At 50.2% G+C, this 20,737-nt stretch overlaps 1 protein-coding gene across 1 annotated transcript in view; it reads left to right on the top strand.

Moving 5' to 3' along the window:
* The first annotated feature begins 2,366 nt into the window (after positions 1–2,366).
* Positions 2,367–20,737, top strand: part of LOC135914796 (uncharacterized) — a 77,865-nt gene continuing 59,494 nt past the window's right edge. The window contains exon 1 of the mRNA XM_070538308.1: positions 2,367–2,497. The gene's annotated coding sequence lies outside the window, so the exon portion shown is untranslated. The remainder of the gene's footprint in view (positions 2,498–20,737) is intronic.

The raw sequence follows: 20,737 nt of genomic DNA, 5'->3' as shown, positions 1-20,737 counted from the left end.
TCCCACGGAGGAACGTCAAGGCCCTGCCTCAACGCCGCCTCACGGGCTTGCTGGACTGCCCACGTCTGGATTCCGAGGTCTGAGCTGCGCAGAGCGGCGGCCCACCTCGACGACAGGGTCTCCGGAGTAACTGCCATCCCTCCTACAACTACATTGCACTCCCACAGCATGTGTTCGAGTGTTGCTGGTCCTTCCTGGCACAATTTGCACGTGTCGTCCTGATGCTTATCTGGGAAGATACGTTTGAGACGGAATGGATTAGGGAACGTGTTTGTCTGGAGTTGTCGCCAGGCGACGGCCTGCCTCCTGTTCAATTTGGGACTCGGCGGTGGGTATATCCTTCTGGCGTTCAAATATGCACTGGTGATGTCATTGTATCTTGTGAGCCTGTCCCGTTCTGCTCGAGAAGCGTTCGCTATCGTGCGAGAGGCGTTGCCCTGTTCGGCGCGGCGGGTCATGTCTCGCGCCGTCCGGTGCGCCGTCTCGTTTAGGTTCGGGAGCGCGTCGCCTTCCGTGGTGACATGCGCGGCGAACCATATGATCCTCGAGCTCGCGGTTTTGGATCTGCCCGCTTTGGCCAGAATGGACATGGCTTCCTTGGAAATTCGACCTTTGGCATAATTCTTTACTGCCGTTTGCGAGTCACTTAGTACGACTTCGCATTCCTGTTCTGTGAGGGCCAGCGCAATCGCTACTTCCTCCGCTATTTCCCAGTGTTTGGTGTATGCACTGCATGTGGTTCTGATTTTTGATTCTGCGTCTATGACTACGGCGGCGTATGTTTGGCCCTTCGCATATTCGGCTGCGTCGACAAAGCGCGCGTTTCTGTCCCTGCCGAATGAACGGAGCAGAGCCTCGGCTCTTGCCTTTCCTCTACCTCGGTTGTAATCGGAGTGCACGTTTCTTGGGATGGTTGCCACCGTAATGGTCTCTCTAATTTTGTTGGGGATTTGCATTTTCTGGCCATGCTGGTTGTGGTACGTTATGCCGAGCGTGTTCATAATGTGTCTTCCCGTCGTGGTGGTCGACAGGCGTTCGAACTGCGAGATGCGTTGTGCTTCGGCTATTTCTTCTATGGTGTTGTATATGCCCAGCTGAGTCAGGAGCTCGGTGCTCGTCGGTTCCGGTAGGCCCAGGGCTATCTTGTACGTTTTACTTATGAGCGTGTTAATCTTGTTCTTTTCCGCGACGTACCAGTTGTGGTAGGCGGCTACATAGGCGATGTGGCTGACAACGAATGTGGATCAGTCGAATGACGTTGTCTTCCTTCATGTCCGCGTGTCTATTGGTTATTCTCTTTATGAGTCTCGTGGCGCTGATGACTTTGCCTTCGATCTTCCGCACGGTTTCACCGTTAGCTCCATTGGTCTCAATGATCATTCCGAGGATTTTGATCTTGTTTACTTTGGGGATTGCGTTTCCGTCTTGGGTGTACAGGCCGATTTCCTCGTACTCCCGGGGTCCTGTGTAGCTCTTTGGTGGCATGCCTCTGCGCGTGGGCCGGTAAAGGAGTAGTTCGGACTTGCTCGGGGAGCATTTCAGGCCCGTTCCTTGGAGGTACTCTTCCACTTTGTGAATGGCCGTTTGTAGTGCGTGTTCAATTTGCCCATCACTGCCGCGGTCTGCCCATATCGTTATATCGTCTGCGTATATAGCGTGGTGGATTCCTTCGATTTCGCGTAGTTTGTTGGGGATACCCAGCATGACTAAGTTGAAAAGGAGCGGAGATATAACTGAGCCCTGGGGGGTACCTGCACTTCCCTGGGTTCGTTCTTCGGACTCGAAGTCGCCAACCGTGAGGGTGGCTTTGCGATCGTTCAGAAAGTCCCTCACGTAGTTGTAGGACCTTTCCCCCAGGTTCAGATTAGCCGCTTGTTTAAGGATCGACTCGTAAGCGACGTTGTCGAATGCTTTCTCCAAGTCTAGTCCTAGGGTGGCTCTGGTGTTTCTTGTCTTGTCGTCAAGGATCGCGACGACGCCTACCCCTCCTGCGGGCAGACCTCCACTCAAGCGCACATGCTCTGGGCGTGCGGGTCGACATACCCCGAGTTCATCAAGAAGTAGGACTCGCTTCTGCGTAGCCCCGCTCTAGAAAAGCATATCCTGGCCGTCCGGCGTGCCCGCGACTGGGCCGGTGGGCTAGACCTGCCGGTTCCGACGTGGGACTACCCGGGTGCGCGACGAGTTCGCGTCCTCGCCGGACCTGCAATGAAGTTTCTTATATATATATATATTGTGTGTACACACATTTCATACATATATATAATAAAAAAGCATACATAAAATTTGCAGATGGCAGAACGACACAGAGAGGCTCGGAATCAACAACGCAAGCCAAAGTGGCGCCTTTAGGAAGGAGAATTTTTTCTGGTGTTGTGTTGTGGCTACCGGGACCCCTCGTTCCCGCCAGCACAGCCAGTCGAGGAGCAGAGCTCGCAGTCGCACCCCAGGACCGGGCCGAGCCAGGTCCAGATCCATCCAGGCCCTCCCAGAAAAGGTGAGCTGGGCAGACGCGGTCAAGGGTGCGCCAAGGCGCGGGGTCTACGGAGTAACTGCCTCAGAACCGCAAGTCACAAAGGACATAGACAATGAGATTATTGCAGAAATAAAACGTGAGAACGCCATGCTCAGGAGCCTTGTACAACAGCTAACCCAAGAGGTACGCGAACTGAGAAAGGTCGCGCCTCCCGCGCAAATCCCCATACCCACTCCCGTCAGTACTCCTGCTCCGAGCAACAATGGCGAGGAACCGGACAAAAGCATCGATAACATTCTAGAAACTTCCGATACATGTAGACATGTCCTGCGCTGAGCGATTTCTTAGACGGTAAAAGCTGTCACCCGTAAAAGATAAACGAATTCACGTGTCAATGCCCCCCTCTCAAAAGGCATCGTCCCGATGCTACGAACATACCGGGAGGTGAAACAAAAAGGACACTTGTTAAACAAAATAACAAAACAACAAAGCAACAAAGTCTAAGGTGATATAGTCCAAACGAAAGTGCAAAGTTCAGATATGCGACGTCCCCAAAGTTCATTAGCGCTGGTGGAACGGCTTAAGTCGCACAGCATGATCTACGTCAGGTCCTGAGCGGCGCCGCTGTGAGAGCGAAACCATAGAGAAAGGAATGCAACAAGAGCCGACACTCCTATAGAGCCCAGATAGCGGCCCAATTGAGTGCAGCGCACCAAACCGTCAGCGTTAATACCTGAACCACACTTACGGTGTTGCGCGCACGCGTTTTCAATACTACCTGGTACGCGTCACGCCGGTTCCGCTGGTTTTTTTTTTGCTTCTACAGCTTAACCGCGCGCGGTCTTCGTGCTAAATCATTTTAGTATTAACTAAAATTGATTGCGAACGATCTTTACAAGCCTCCATCGAATATGTGCAACGTTCAATTTCATAAAGACGCAAGACGCGTTGTGAAATGAGGAAATGGTTATTTTATTCTATATAAATGCTCCTTGCGGGCTTTTTGTGCATTCATCCAACGATGTGGCACGAAGCAGCAGCAGTCCTCGTACGAAGCTCCACCAGACGACGCCAGCTGAAAAAATTAAAATACAAGCAAGCATCAATTTGGTATTAACATGCAAGAATAATGTGTGTCAGGCGAAGCGTGCGAACGTGGTGAATGGATGGCATTACAAACAAAAGCAGTTCGCTTTAAACACTCTACGTAAAAAATACCTGACTAATCCCCCCTCTCCCCAAACAATACCGCACATACAACAAAAGCATTCTATTTCCCAGCATTCCTTTCTTCCCAGGCCTTATTTCCTGCACCTTATCATCACGAATACACGGGCTACTGCGCATTTCCAGAACTTGGCTAGAACCGACGCGATAGTACGCTACGAATACACAGAGGCGGCCACAACACAGGCTCTCAACAAGACCATGCTGGTCGCTCGCAGAATCCCTTTTACTCACACTCAAGACAAATGCGTGGGTGCCGTTCAGAAGACAGAATTTTCGAGTGCCGGCGCAAGCAACACACTTCCGTGTTATCACTTGACAGTTGCTCGTCGCGTTTTCGAAAAGCGCGAGTACGAAAACAACGCTGAAATTGTTTCGGGGCCGTAGTTGTAACAAACTAGTCGCAATTATATTCAGTACGCACCAAACTAACTGTCACCATGACCAAGCTACTTTTCGCTGCGTCATGACAGACGCAGCGAGCGTGCCTCATAAATAACAAAAAAGTACCGAAAACAATTTTCAACAATGTTGGGCGTGAGAGAAAGCGCGAGGAACTTGTCAGTGCATTAAAGCGCGAAGCTGCGCACCACGGGAGAGCGTTTCGCTTACCGCGTCAGAGCCCCAGGTGCCCTCACTGCGCTTGAACAGTACCCCAAAAACTAACGAAATTAGTTTCAATAATGTTGGGGATCCGAGAAAGCGCCAAAACGTGTCGCAGTAAAATTCGGTTCACTCAAAACTGCGTCACAGCACCCTGTGCGACTAGCGTGCCCAAAAACTACCGAAATAAGTTAAAGTAGTATTGGGGCAGATAGAAACCATCGCAAACATCTCCCAATATTATTCATTCATTCAAATTAACTGCGCCACGACGGCCGCGCTGTTTCTCGTTAACTGCGTCACAAGCCTAGACTAAGTGCCGTGCCTTAAGCCCAATCGCTTGAAATGCGCCGCAGACTGTCGCACGAAATTTCTCACCTTGCCATAGTCCAATAGTGCAGCGGTGCCATGTCGAAGTTCTGGAGGAACGCAAGAATTCACCTGAAGCCTACCAAACCACGCTAAATCCAAAAGTAGAAAAACGGGCAGACAGGTGACCGAACAGGCCAACGCTTAGATGCGCGGCCGGTCTCTTTCGCTTCGGCAGTGTGTCTGACGAATGACGCAAATATATGGCTCGTCATTCGCTGATTCGCCTGTCGCTAGGCAACGGAAGTAAGCCGCAAAGTTTAATTTAATTTATACGCAGATATTTTTATTTTTGCCGGGAAAGAATAAAAATTTAAACAATTTTTTGTTAATCTCAATTCATCGTTTTTTGGATGATGCTCACGGCACCAAACGGTCGGCGTTAATACTATAGCGGGGCGTATATCCTGTTGCCACTTATCGCGGAGTGTCCGCTCTCGTTATAGTATTCCTTTCTTTATGGCGAAATGCCGTCAGGCACGACCCCATAGTCGAGTGTGCCAATGCTTCGGATTATCTTGTGTGGTCCGAAATAGCGGCGTAAAAGCTTCTCACTCAGTCCTCGTCGGCGTCATCATCATCATCATCATCATCAGCCTAGTTACGCCCACTGCAGGGCAAAGGCCTCTCCCATACTTCTCCAACTACCCCGGTCATGTACTAATTGTGGCCATGTTGTCCCTGCAAACGTCTTAATGTCATCCGCCCACCCAACTTTCTGCCGCCCCCTGCTTCGCTTCCCTTCCCTCGGAATCCAGTCCGTAACCCTTAATGACCATCGGTTATCTCCCCTCCTCATTAGATGTCCGGCCCATGTCCATTTCTTTTTATTTATTTCAACTAAGATGTCATTTACCCGCGTTTGTTGCCTCACCAAATCTGCTCTTTTCTTATCCCTTAGCGTTACACCGATCATTCTTCTTTCCATAGCTCGTTGCGTCGTCCTCAATTTGAGCAGAACCCTTTTCGTAAGTCTCCAGGTTTCTGCCCCATATGTGAGTGCTGGTAACACACAGCTGTTATACACTTTCCTTTTGAGGGATAGTGGCAACCTGCTGTTCATGATTTGAGAATGCCTGCCAAACGCACCCCAGCCTATTCTTATTCTTCTGGTTATTTCAGTGTCGTGATCCGGATCCGTGGTCACTACCTGCCCTAAGTAGATGTATTCCCTTACAAATTCCAGTGCCTCGTTACCTATCGTAAACTGCTGTTCTCTTCCGAGACTGTTAAACATTACTTTAGTTTTCTGCAGATTAATTTTCAGACCCACCCTTTTGCTTTGCCTCTCCAGGTCAGTGAGCATGCATTGCAATTGGTCTCCTGAGTTACTAAGCAAGGCAATATCATCAGCGCATCGCAAGTTGCTAAGGTATTCTCCATCAACTTTTATCCGCCATTCTTCCCACTCCAGGTCTCTGAATACCTCCTGTAAACATGCAGTGAATAGCATTGGAGAGATCGTATCTCCCTGTCTGACGCCTTTCTTTATTGGGATTTTGTTGCTTTCTTTGTGGAGGACTACGGTGGTTGTCGAGCCGCTATAGATATCTTCCGGTATTTTTACATATGGCTCATCTACACCCTGATTCCGTAATGCCTCCATGACTGCTGAGGTTTCGACTGAATCAAACGCTTTTTCGTAATCAATGAAAGCTATATATAAGGGTTGGTTATATTCTGCACATTTTTCTACCACCTGATTGATAGTGTGAATATGGTCTATTGTTGAGTAGCCTTTACGGAACCCTGCCTGGTCCTTTGGTTGACAGAAGTCTAAGGTGTTCCTGATTCTATTTGCGATTACCTTAGTAAATACTTTGTAGGCGACGGACAGTAAGCTGATCTGTCTATAATTTTTCAAGTCTTTGGCGTCCCCTTTCTTATGGATTAGGATTATGTTAGCGTTCTTCCAAGATTCCGGTACTCTCGAAGTTATGAGGCATTGCGTATACAGGGTGGCCAGTTTCTCTAGAACAATCTGACCACCATCCTTCAACAAATCTGCTGTTACCTGATCCTCCCCAGCTGCCTTCCCCCTTTCCATAGCTCCTAAGGCTTTCTTTACTTCTTCTGGCGTTACCTGCGGGATTTCAAATTCCTATAGGCTATTCTCTCTTCCTCGATCGTCGTGGGTGCCACTGGTACTATATAAATCTCTGTAGAACTCCTCAGCCACTTGAACTATCTGTGAGGGCGGCACGCATAGCGTGGGGAGCTAGCCGCCAGAATAGCTATCTCAAGGACTGCTGCTGACGAGGGCGAAATACCTTCGTGTAATTATAATAACCCTAATAGGACTACTTTCGAAAGAACAAAAAAAAGAAAGGATACTACGAGAGCTATGGCTGATAATTTTCTATATATATATGTATTCATCTCATCTATGGGATCGCATGCGCGCGTTGTTGCATTGTCTCTGCGTGTATTAGTGAAGAGAGCCAGTTTAAGGGCGGAGAAGAATCAAGGAAAGGAAAGCAGAATTGCAGCGCCGTGGTTTTAAAGCGCACCCGTGGTAGAGAAACGGAAGGCGATATAAGCGTGCGTGGCTATGATACGCACACGAAAAAACTGCCTCAAAATAGTTAGACTTGAGGGAAATCTTCGTTAACAAACGATAGCACAGCAATCAGCATTCGAATATAATTATAACCCTAATAATAATTGTAAATATTCATCTCATCTATGGGATCTAATGCGCGCGCTGTTTCTTTGTCTCTGCGTGTAGTAGTTAAAAGAGCCAGTTTAAGGCGATATAAGCGTGCGTGGCCATGATACGCACACGACAAACTGCCTTAAAATATTTAGACTTGAGGGGAAAGCTTCCGTAACAAACTATAACACGGCAATCAGCACTCGAATACGACGAGAGAAATTATTGAGACATGGAAAGTTCCCTTGAAATAAATATGGTTTGCGAGACAAATGCTTGTAAGTATTGAACCTCTTAAAAGATGAGGGGGGAAATATGCGCTCACCGAGAGAGCATCGTCAGCACGAGACCACCACCAGGCACCTTACTGAGATGTGGGGGGGGGGGGGACTTCGCAGCCGGAACGAAGCCTCCCTTCTCCGCCGGCGAAGAGGGGGAAACGCGATTTCCGATCGCTCAAGGTTGCGCGGACACAATAGTATAGCTCTAGCGTCTAGGAAAAGCTTAAAAAGGTGCGAGGGCGGCACGCATAGCGTGGGGAGCTAGCCGCCAAAATAGCTATCTCAAGGACTGCTGCTGACGAGGGCGAAATACCTTTGTGTAATTATAATAACCCTAAGAGGACTACTTTCGAAAGTACAAAAAAAAGAAAGGATACAACGAGAGCTATGGCTGATAATTTTCTATATATATATGTATTCATCTCATCTATGGGATCGCATGCGCGCGTTGTTGCTTTGTCTCTGCGTGTATTAGTGAAGACAGCCAGTTTAAGGGCGGAGAAGAATCAAGGAAAGGAAAGCAGAATTGCAGCGCCGTGGTTTTAAAGCGCACCCGTGGTAGAGAAACGGAAGGCGATATAAGCGTGCGTGGCTATGATACGCACACGATAGCACAGCAATCAGCACTCGAATATAATTAAAACCCTAATAATAATTGTAAATATTCATCTCATCTATGGGATCTAATGCGCGCGTTATTGCTTTGTCTCTGCGTGTAGTAGTGAAGAGAGCCAGTTTAAGGGCGGAGAAGAATGAAGGAAAGGAAAGCAGAATTGCAGCGCCGTGGTTTTAAAGCGCACCCGTGGTAGAGAAACGGAAGGCGATATAAGCGTGCGTGGCTATGATACGCACACGATAGCACAGCAATCAGCACTCGAATATAATTAAAACCTTAACAATAATTGTAAATATTCATCTCATCTATGGGATCTAATGCGCGCGCTGTTGCTTTGTCTCTGCGTGTAGTAGTTAAAACAGCCAGTTTAAGGCGATATAAGCGTGCGTGGCCATGATACGCACACGACAAACTGCCTTAAAATGTTTAGACTTGAGTGGAAAGCTTCGGTAACAAACTATAACACGGCAATCAGCACTCGAATACGACGAGAGAAATTATTGAGACATGGAAAGTTCCCTTGAAATAAATATGGTATAAATAATAAATATAGTATAAATATAGTATAAATATAAATAAATATATATATAGTATAAATAATAAATAAATATGGTATAAATAAGTATGGCGTATAGGGGTCCAAACCCAAACACGGTTGCCAGGCTGGTACTCGAAGTAGCGTCGTCGAAGGTTGTAGTGTCGCCTCTCGGTCCTCTGTTGCTTATTGATCCGCCGGCGGGCGAGCTGTCGGCTTCTTGGGCGCGTTGCAGATAGGTGGCGACGTCAAGATTCTCTTTGTCGCAGACGTGCGGCAGCATAGCGCCGCCAGTAGCCGTTGGATTCCGGCCGTTAACCAGCTTGAGCGGCATGATCTGTGTTGTTTCTTGCACCGCCGTGTTGTAAGCGAACGTTAGGTACAGCAGGACGGCATCCCAGCTCTTGTGCTTGACGTCGACGTACATTGCTAGCATGTCGGCGACGGTTTCGTTCAGGCGCTCCGTGAGACCATTCGTCTGTGGAGTTTAGGCAGTCATCCTCCTGTGGCTTGTCTGGCTGTATTGCAGAATGGATTGGGTGAGCTCTGCTGTAAAGTCCTATCCTCTGTCGGTGATGAGGACTTCTGGGGCCCCATGTCGCAACAGGATGTTCTCCACGAAAAATTTCGCCATTTCGGCTGCGCTGCCTTTCGGTAGAGCTTCAGTTTCAGCGAAGCGGGTGAGATAGTATGTCGCCACGACGATCCTTTTATTCCCGGATTTTGACGTCGGAAACGGCCCGAACAAATCCAATCCCGATCTGCTGAAATAGTCAGCAAAGAGGTTCGATCGGCTGTAGTAATCCTGCTGGCCTTGTCGGTGGTGTCTTGCGTCGCTGACAGTCTCGGCATGTCTTGACGTAACGGGTGACGTCGGCGGTGAGACGCGGCCAGTAATACCTTTCCTGCACCCTCGACAGCGTCCGGGAGAACCCCAGGTGCCCAGCGGTTGGATCGTCATGTAGGGCGTGGAGAATTTCTGGACGCAGCGCTGGCGGAACAAGGTTGCTGGCGCGGGCTGGCGAGAAGTTCTTCGCGAGCAGGTTGATTTGTAGCGTGAACGAAGATAATCCCCGCTTTAATGTCCTAGGAACAAAGTCGGTGTTCCCTTCTAAATACTCGGCGAGGCCTTTTAGCTCCGGGTCTGCTCATTGTTGTTTAGTGAGGGCTTCCGCGCTTATCATTCCGAGGAAGGCGTCGTCGTCGTAGTCTTCTTGATTGATGGGGGCGCGGGATAGATAGGTGGCGTCAGAGTGTTTTCGTCCGGACTTGTAGATTCCCGCGACATCATACTCTTGCAGTCTGAGGCTCCACAACGCCAGCTGTCCTGAAAGGTCCTTTAATTTAGCTAGCCAACACAATGCGTGATGGTCGCTGACGACGTTGAATCGCCTGCCATATAGGTAAGGACGGAATTTTGCTGTAGCCCAAACAATGGCAAGGCATTCCTCTTCTGTCCTAGAATAATTGCCTTCCGCTTTGGACAGCGACCGGCTAGCATAAGATATCACCCGTTCAAGTCCGCTTTTCCTCTGGACTAGGACGGCACCGAGGCTTAGGCTGCTGGCATCAGTCTGGATTTCGGTATCGGCGTCTTCGCCGAAGTGTGCAAGTACCGGCGGCGACTACATGCGTCATTTGAGTTCTTGAAATGCGTCAGCCTATGGCGTTTCCCACACGAACTCGACATCACATTTGGTTAGATGAGCTAGCGGCTCAGCGATGCGGTAAATGTCCTTAACGAAGTGCCTGTAGTAGGCGCACATGCCGAGGAACCTACCCATTGCCTTCTTGTCGGTGGGCCGCGGAAACTTTGCGATGGCAGCTGTCTTCTGCGGGTGGAGGCGTACTCCAGATTTGCTGATGACATGGCCTAGAAAAGAAGCTCATCGTAAGCGAAGCGGCCCTTTTCGGGCTTCCGATTGAGTCCTGATGACTTGATGGCCTCTAATACTGTTGCAAGCCGCCTAAGGGAATCGTCGAAATTTCCGGCGAAGGCAACGACGTCATCCAAGTAAACAAGACACGTCTGCCACTTAAATCTTGCTAACACCATGACCATGACGCGCTCAAACGTTGCAGGCGCCGAGCATAGCCCAAATGGCATGACCTTGAACTCGTAGAGGCCGTCTGGCGTGACGAAGGCAGTCTTTTCACGATCTCTCTTGTAGACTTCAATTTGGAAGTAGCCAGACTTGAGGTCCATCGACGAGAAGTATTTTGCGTTGCAGAGCCGATGCACTGCATCGTCTATGCGTGGGAGGGGGTATACGTCCTGCTTCGTGATCTTGTACAGTCGACGTTGATCGACGCAGAAACGTAGGCTTCCGTCCTTTTTCTTTGCTAAGACAACAGGAGACGCCCACGGGCTTTTCAACGGCTGGATGATGTCGTCGCACACCATTTCGTCGACTTGTTGTCTTATAGCTTCGCGTTCTCGCGTCGAAACTGGGTAAGGGCTCTGGCGGGTGGTCGAGCGCACTCTTCGGTTATTATGCGATGGTTTGCGACTGGTGTTCGTCGAATCTTCTATGACGTCGATGAGCAGTCTTTGTATCTTCGGAAAAGACTTCTGAGCTGTTGCTGCTTACTGATGGGGAGATTTGGATTTATGTCGAAGTCTGGTTCGGGAAGTAGGGTTGTCGGAGTAGCTGCGGCAGACTCCGAGAGGACAAATGCATTGTTGGTTTCCACAAGTTCCTCGATGTACACGTTTGTCACGTTGTCAAAGTGATGTACACGTTGTACACGTTTGTATAGCTTTCATTGATTACGAGAAAGCGTTTGATTCTGTCGAAAGCCCAGCAGTCATGGAGGCATTACGGAATTAGGGTGTAGACGAGCCGTATGTAAAAATGCTGAAAGATATCTATAGCGCCTCCACAGCCACCGTGGTCCTCCATAAAGCAAGCAAGAAAATCCCAATAAAGAAAGGCGTCAGGCAGGGAGATATGATTTCTCCAATGCTATTCACAGCGTGTACAGGAGGTATTCAGAGACCTGGATTGGGAAGAATTGGGGATAAAAGTTAATGGAGAATACCTTAGTAACTTGCGATTCGCTGATGATATCGCCTTGCTTAGTAACTCAGGGGACCAATTGCAATGCATGCTCACTGACCTGGAGAGGCAAAGCAGAAGAGTGGGTCTAAAAATTAATCTGCAGAAAACTAAAGTAATGTTTAACAGTCTCGGAAGAGAGCCGCAATTTACAATGGGCAGCGAGGCACTGGAAGTCGTAAGGGAATACATCTACTTAGGGCAGGTAGTGACGGCGGATCCGGATCATGAGACAGAAATAATCAGAAGAATAAGAATGGGCTGGGGTGCGTTTGGCAGGCATTCTCAGTTCATGAACAGCAGGTTGCCATTATCCCTCAAGAGAAAGGTATATAATAGCTGTGTCTTACCAGTGCTCACCTACGGGGCAGAAGCCTGGAGGCTTACGAAAAGGGTTCTACTCAAATTGAGGACGACGCAACGAGGTATGGAAAGAAGAATGATAGGTGTAACGTTAAGGGATAAGAAAAGAGCAGATTAGGTGAGGGAACAAACGCGAGTTAATGACATCTTAGTTGAAATCAAGAAAAAGAAATGGGCCTGGGCAGGACATGTAATGAGAAGGGAAGATAACCGATGGTCATTAAGGGTTACGGACTGGATCCCAAGGGAAGGGAAGCGTACCAGGGCGCGGCAGAAAGTCACGTGGGCGGATGAGGTCAAGAAGTTTGCAGGGACGGCATGGCCAGAATTAGTACATGACCGGGGTTGTTGGAGAAGTATGGAAGAGGCCTTTGCCCTGCAGTGGGCGTAACCAGGCTGGTGATGATGATCATGATGACACGTTTGTCGTGCCCTTGCTGATGTGCTTGAATTCTTGGCTGCAGCTGGTTAGCATCACTTCCGCTTTACAACTGTGGAGTCAAGCGATCCCTCTTGCGACGCAATTTTCACGGTCGAGCAGGGGATGTTGGTCGCCCTCAATGACGCCGTCCACGTCAGCGGGTGTTTTGGTGCCGACTGAAATAATAATGCTGGAGCGCGGCGGGATGCTCACTTCATCTTCGAGCACACTGAAAGCGTGGTGACTACGAGAGCTCTCCAGCAGTATCGCTTGATCTTGCGACAGCCTTGTCGATTTCGACTTCAGGTCGATGATTGCGCCGTGTTCGTTCAGGAAGTCCATGCCTAGAATGACGTCTGGTGAACAATGTTGGAGGATAAAGAAGGTGGCGGGGTAGGTCCGGTTATGAATGGTAATTCTTGCCGTGCAGATTCCAGTAGGCACAATGAGGTGTCCTCCAGTGGTCCGAATTTGAGGACCTTCCATTGCAGTTTTAACTTTCTTCAAATGGGCGGCGATGTGTCCACTCATTACGGAGTAAACATGGACTGTGTCCACTACGGCAGTGACTGCGTGGCCATCGAGAAGCATGTCGAGGTCTGTGGTTCTTTGTCTTGAGTTACAGTTAGGTCTTGGCGTCGGATCATGCTGTGTCGCGTTGACCATTGGCTGGTATGTGGAGTCGTCAGGTCGTCTTTCGTCGGCGTATTCTTTGATTCCAGACTTCGTCGGGACGTCGGCGTTTCGTTGTTATATCGTCGAGATGGTCTCTTAGGCGTCTTCGTAGGCGGTGGAGGATCTTCATCAGTTCGCGAAACAGCAACCGCATCTCCATAGGTTGCTGCTTTTGGTTTTCTGGATGTGAGCTCGCAGACCAGCCCCGGATTGGGCTAGTGTATGGTCGGTGCTGCGGCGACAGGTAGCGGTCTGGTGAGGGTGAACGGGGCGGTTGTCGAGGGCTCCACTGAGTGGCGGCGAGGTAGTCGGCGATATCGCGAGGTCGTTCGCCAATCTGTTGTCCCGGTGTGTTAATGGTGAGCGCTCGCAGTCCCATCTCCCGGTATGTGCATCGGCGGTAGACGTGACCCGCTTCTCTGCAGTGGTAACAAAGCAGGCGGTGGGCAGGGGCGCGCCAGACGACTGTCTTTCTTCGATAGCTTCGCTGGACGACGGGTGGGCGAGCTGGCGGCTGCGGCGGTGGCTGACGGCGGCGGACGGCAGATTACAGCGCTCTGGCGCGGGCGCGGAGTGTTACTTTGACGGCGGGAGACGGCGGCGTAGGCGATCTCTTCAGGCAGCGCCTGTGGCGATTTCGGCAGGCCTTCGGGATGTTCCAGTGACCGCTGGATTTCCTCTCTCAAGACGTCCGAGACCGACGCAACCTGAGGCTACGATCTAGGGAACATCCTCTGAAGTTCCTCTCGCATGACCGCTCTAATGGTCTCGCGACGGCCGTCGGTGGCCAATGATTGAAATTCGTCGTAGTTTGCTGGGCTTGCGCGGCGGTTATATTGCCGGTTCCGCCTTGCCAGAGTGTTCTCGGTGTTTATGGCCTCGGGAAGTAACTATTTGACGGTTTTCAGGAGATTTGGTATCATTCCGGCGAAAAGTTCTTGCTTGAAGCCACGCATGAGTAGGCGAAGCTTTTTCTCCTCGGACATTTTGTGGTCGGCGTGGTGGAATAGGCGCGTCATATATTCGGTGAAGATCGTCATCTTTTCGTTGAGTGGTTGTACTCAGGCTTTTAGCATAGCTTCGGCCCTTTCCTTACGGAAAATGCTCGTAAAGGTTCGCAGGAAGGCGCTATGGAACAGGTCCCACGTTGTCATGGTCGACTCCCAGTTCTCAAACCTCATCCTGGCCGGCTTCTCCGCAATGATTGCAGAGCGGGCGGTGGTCGGCGGCTCGCCCAATGTCCGTCTCCCTCGCGTAGGTGCGCTGGGCGACGGGTGGGTGTCCTGGCGGCGGCGGACGACGGAATTGCGTCGTTAGAGGGCCCTGACGCGGTCGCGGAGGGGGACCTTGACGGCGGCGTATGTCCTCGCTTCTGGCGGGGGCTGCGGTAATTGCGGTTGCACATCAGGAGCTTCAAGCGATCGGTGCACCTCTTCTTTCACGATCTCTGCGATCGAGGCCAATTGCAGCTGCGACGAAGGCAAGAGCTTGCGCAGTTTTTCGCACACAATGGCCCTGATGGTATCACGTAGATTGCCCGTGGCTAGTGATTGAATTCCTGCGTAGTTGGTAGAGTTCGTGAGGCAGTTGAATTGCCGGTTCCACATTTCGAGTGTCTTCTCGATGCTGGTGGCCTCGCGAAGAAGGTCTTCTATGGTTTTCGGTGGGCTTCGTATCATTGCGCCGAAAAGTTCTTCCTTCACACCAGGCATGAGTAGGCGGTCTTTCTTTACCTCGGGCATATCCGGGTCGGCGTGGCGGAAAAGACGGCTCATTTCTTCCGTAAAGATGGCAAAGTTCTCGTTAGGTAGCTGCACTCGGGCGTCCACCATAGCTTCGGCCCTTTCCTTGCGCACGACGCCCGTAAAGGTGCGCAGGAATCCGCTACGGAAGAGGTCCCATGTTGTCATCGTTGACTCCTGGTTCTCAAACTACGTTCTGGCGGTGTCTTCTAAGGCGAAGTATACATGCCGTAGCTTGTCGTCGGAGTCCCATTTGTTGAAAGTCGCGAATCGTTCGTAGGTCTCCAGCCAGGATTCCGGGTCTTCAGTAGCTGCTCCATGGAAGGTTGGTGGGTCCGTGTTTTTTGCAAAATAACGGGGGACGTTGGGGCAGCCGTTGGGTTTGTTTTGACCACGATCTTCTTTGTCGTCTCAGGTAGAAGTCCATGCTCTGGGGGCAGCCCTTGCAGTCTGCGGCTAGCACATTGGTCTTTGGCGATGTTGGTTTTGTACTCGGGCTTCGGGCTTTGATCGTGGCTTTGCGGGGGCGTTCGATACACAAACCCACCCAGCACCTTCACCAGAAGTCACGTGGTAATGACGGTGAAGGAAGAAGCCAAACTGAGAAAGACGAAACTAGCGTTTTATTGGGCGAACTTGTGCCCTCAAAAACAAGCTACACTCAAAGAACAAGTAAAACTATTTCTTGGGCTAGTTGGTTAATGCTTGAAGTAGTGAAGGCAAGGCGCAGAAGACCAGGACTCAAGGAGAAGAACACAAACGATAGGACCGGCGCCACTCACAACTACGTTTAATTCCGCAACAAGCCTGCCTTACGTAGGTTGTTCACGCCGAGTCAAGCAAGAAACTTTAGAATAAACAGCAATCTATCGACCACTCAGAAATCATATCTGGCACATCGAATGAGCAAACAAGAACCACACGTGGATCAGCACGGGAGGCAATTGATCTAGTATAGTCTTTTCCAAGCCAACGGCGACCAAAAAAGGCATAAAAAGTACCGTCTACACTTCACTATCAAACTATCCACAACATAACACACTTGAAACGCCTAAGGCCCAGTCAGTGATAAAACCCGCATTACTACGGGAATAATGACCAACGAATAACACGGAAAAAGCATGAAAGAGGCGTCTAAGTACAGCGTCTGCGTCAAAACTAAAATCTCTAATAGTCGCTTACCTAAAAAATTGATAAAACATGTGACCGCGCGAAAAATGAACCACGTGACGAACAATGAAATGGACAGAAGAGTTTAACGATAAAGGTCTAAAGAACAGCGTCTGCGTCAAAAAAAAAATGAAACAAAAGCTTAAGAGCCACTAGAAAATCGCTAACAAACTAAAAACTAGTTAAATAAAAGGAAGACAGACGCAAAAACCGCATAAAATTACTCTAACATGAGGCCTAAATGAAAGCTTATAACAAAGTAGTCTCCTTGTCACTATAGGCACAATGGACGGCCTGCTGACGCATGTGTTTCCCTCTTTCTTGCTGAAATAGGATTCCACAATTTCCCGCTCGAACCTGTCTTTTCCAAACTTCAAAAATTTAGTTTTGTCAAACTGAGGGTCGCAATTAATGCAGTCTCTGCAATGCTCTGCAACGAAACTGCCTACATTGTTGCGCAGATTACGACTATGTTCCATTGCACGCTCATTGAAACATCGACCTGCTTGTCCAATATCGCTGCCACCACAGCTTAGAGGGATTTGGTAGACGTCACGTGTCCTGCATTCAGTGAACTTCTTCTGATGCTGGATTGAACAAGCTGGGCGTTTCTCTCGGTTCATGGCACAAAGCTTAGACAGCTTGCAAGGCGCCGAGAAGACAACCTGAACGTTATGCCTACTCGCAACTCTCTTAATGCTATGCGATACCTGATGAAGGCCTGCTACCGTTTGAGAGTGCCGTTTGAGAGTCGGTACAGTTTCATCTTGTAGCAACGACACTAGGAAGGACGACAAATAGTAGGAAACGATGGGACAGGTGCGTTCTGAAGGCGGAGCAAGAGACATACAGTGTGATCATCTTTAAGTTTGGTGAAATTTTTAAAAATAGCCTGTCGCAGACAGCATAATTCTTGTCCTTGACCTAGAATATTCCAAGAGGCGAACAATACTGCTACGGCACAATATGTGCGATCACGAAAGGCCAGCAGTGTGAAGACGACGACGACGATTTAGGAGCTAGCGCGGGCTGTTGCCTCTTGGCCAAGCGCAGCGTATTTTCCTTGTAAATATATTTGTACATAGCTTGTCGTCTGCGTCTTCCTACGTAACATATTTGGTAGAGGTGGACGTTCCCTGTACCTCGTCACGGAGCTTCGCAGTGGACGGTACCTCGAGCCTACCTTCATGGCTCCCGGCGACGCCAACCCGACTCCACCGGCTCCGACACCTGCTGCCACTTCGACGACCTACATCACTCTCCCCGCTACCCGTGATCCTGGCGTATTCTCGGGCCACGATGGGGAAGACGTCGATGACTGGATCAGCCTCTATGAACACGTCAGCCGCAATAACCGGTGGGACCCTACTATTATGCTCGCCAACGTAGTCTTTTACCTCGGTGGCACACCTCGAGTTTGGTATCGCACGCACGAAGATGAGCTCACCAGTTGGGATTCACTTAAGACACAGCTTCGAGACTTGTTCGGCAACCCCTACGGTCAAAAACTTGCCGCGCAGAAGGCGCTTTCCGGCCATGTGCAGACGTCAACAGAGCCCTATGTCACGTACATTCAGGACGTCTTGGCTCTGTGCCGCAAAGTTGACACCCACATGACTGAGTCAGACAAGGTTTCCCACATCCTCAAAGGCATTGCCGATGACGCCTTCAACTTGCTCGTTTGCAACAACATAGCCACGGTGGATGCTGTTATAAAAGAGTGCCGCCGCCTGGAACTCGCCAAAAGCCGACGTATTGACCAGCAGTTTGCCCGTCTGCCCAACACCCCAGCGACATCTTCCTGTGCCGACGCTCCTCGTCCCAACAACACTGCCGATGTTACCAGGATCGTCCGGCGTGAGATCGAGGCCGCCTATCCGGCTGCCTTCGACTCCAGTCCCACCACCACATCTGCAGTCACGGTCTCACTGATCCAGGCAGTTGTCCGCCAGGAGTTTGACAACATGGGTCTTCACACCATCTGCTCGGCCCATCGCCCTGATACCCGCCCGGCTTCTTCAATTTCGCCCCGTCCCGCATCTTCTTACCCACCACGTTTCCGCAACCCATCTGAATGGCGCACTGCTGACGACAAGCCTCTGCATTCTTTCATCTAATCGACATTCTCACAACGCCTCCCGTTCTGGCCCATTTCGATCCTTCTGCGACTACCGAAGTCCGTACTGATGCCAGCGGTCACGGAATTGGAGCAGTACTGGCACAATGCCAGCGTGGCCACGACCGTGTTATCGCTTACGCCAGCAGGCTCCTCTCACCCGCGGAGCGCACCTATTCCATCACTGAGCGTGAGTGTCTGGCCCTAGTTTGGGCAGTTGCGAAATTCCGCCCATACTTATATGGCCGATCCTTTTCCGTTGTCACAGACCATCACGCGCTTTGTTGGTTATGCTCATTGAAAGACCCTTCAGGAAGACTTGGTCGCTGGGCCTTACGCCTCCAAGAATATTCGTTCTCTGTCACCTACAAATCTGGCCGACTACACAAGGACGCTGACTGCCTGTCTCGCTACCCGGTAGACGAGCCTGACGACGCCGACAGTAGTACCGCCGACGGCATTTTCTCTGTGTCTGCCTTTGCTAACATCGCCGATGAGCAGTACCGAGACCTATCGCTGCGAGTACTCATCGAGCGTCTGCGCTCTACACCTACCGACGCATCCGTTCGCCGATATGTCCTCCAGGGCGGCATTCTGTACCGAAGGAGCTTCCTCCCTGATGGCCCTGATCTTCTTCTTGTCGTGCCAAAACATCTACGACAGACTGTGCTCTTTGAGATGCATGACGCACCCACTGCAGGACATCTTGGGGTAACCCGCACGTACGACCGCATCCGCCGCCGCTTCTATTGGCCTGGTCTCGCTCGCTCCGTTCGACGCTATGTTGCTGCCTGTGATCCCTGCCAGCGTCGGAAGACACCTCAGGTGCTACCTGCCGGTCATCTCCAGCCGATCACCGTCCCTGTGGAACCGTTCTTTCGTGTTGGATTAGACCTGCTCGGTCCCTTTCCCACGTTATCCTCTGGGAACAAATGGGTAGCCGTCGCGACTGATTACGCCGCCCGATACGCTATCACTCGGGCTCTGCCTACCAGCTGCGCCACTGACGTCGCGGACTTTCTCTTGCGTGATATTATCTTGCTTCATGGCGCCCCGCGACAGCTGCTTACTGACCGTGGTCGAAACTTCATCTCGAAAGTTATCGCTGACATTGTGCATTCCTGCTCCATTCAACACAAACTTACTACTTCATACCATCCTCAAACCAATGGCCTGACAGAGCGGTTAAACCGTACTCTTACCGATATGCTGGCCAAGTACGTTTCCAAGGACCACCATGACTGGGACATTGCCCTTCCTTGCGTAACATTTGCGTACAATTCTTCCCGGCACGACACCGCCGGATTTTCTCCCTTTTTTCTACTGTACGGTCGCGAACCTACCTTGCCCCTAGACACGGCACTTCCTCCTGCTGCGGTCTCAACAAGAGAGTATGCGCGCGACGCCATCGCCCTCGCCGACCATGCACGCCAGCTTGCCCGTGCTCGACTTACGGCCTCACAGACCACTCAGCAGTGTCAGTACAACGCCCGCCATCGTGACGTACAGTTTTCACCTGGTGCGCTCGTGCTCCGGTGGTCGCCCTCTCGTCACGTCGGACTTTCCGAGAAGCTTCTTTCGCGATACACAGGGCCCTACCGCGTGCTGCGCCAGGTGACGCCTGTGACTTACGAAATTGCTCCTGTGGGCTCAAGCTCGTCCTCTCCTGTGGCATCTAGTGATGTCGTACACGTCAGTAGGCTCAAGGCCTACTACACTGCTTCCGAGTCCGATCTTTAGTCGCTCCGGGACGGCGCTTTTGCAGCCGGGGGTAGTGCTACGGCACAATATGTGCGATCACGAAAGGCCAGCAGTGTGAAGACGACGACGACGATTTAGGAGCTAGCGCGGGCTGTTGCCTCTTGGCCAAGCGCAGCGTATTTTCCTTGTAAATATATTTGTACATAGCTTGTCGTCTGCGTCTTCCTACGTAACAATACTATAGCACAAAACAATGAGACACATAATCATCAAACGAAAATACACTAATTAACCTCCTAATTAAGCAGTTTACCGTACATAGTGCAATTTACAAATTGTAGACGGTGAGCTTGCAAGACGAATCGACTTGAAATGAATTTGCAGGATTACACCAATTTCAAAATATTATTTAGCAAAGTGAGAAGCGGAATACACTGGCTTTCCAGTTACTTTTGCGCTTCAATGTATAAAAGAGCGTTGCGTTAAAGAAGTAAGTGGAACAACGGTGCAGTTTTACAATAAGTTTCATGGCGCATATCTAGAAACTGGCACATCCTGGAAATTCATTCGAAGTGTATACGCCTTACAAGCTCACAGGCTAGGATTCATAGTTTGCAATATGTGCCGAAAATAATTCAAAAGATAATTAGCGGATTTTTGTTACCTAGTCGAATATGTGTTTCGATTTGTTGTGCAAGTAATGACCGCCACTCTGAGTTTTCAAGATCAA

This window comes from Dermacentor albipictus, chromosome 5, assembly GCF_038994185.2.
Source record: "Dermacentor albipictus isolate Rhodes 1998 colony chromosome 5, USDA_Dalb.pri_finalv2, whole genome shotgun sequence".
NCBI lineage: Eukaryota > Metazoa > Arthropoda > Arachnida > Ixodida > Ixodidae > Dermacentor > Dermacentor albipictus.
This window is presented reverse-complemented; position numbering and strand designations above follow the sequence as displayed.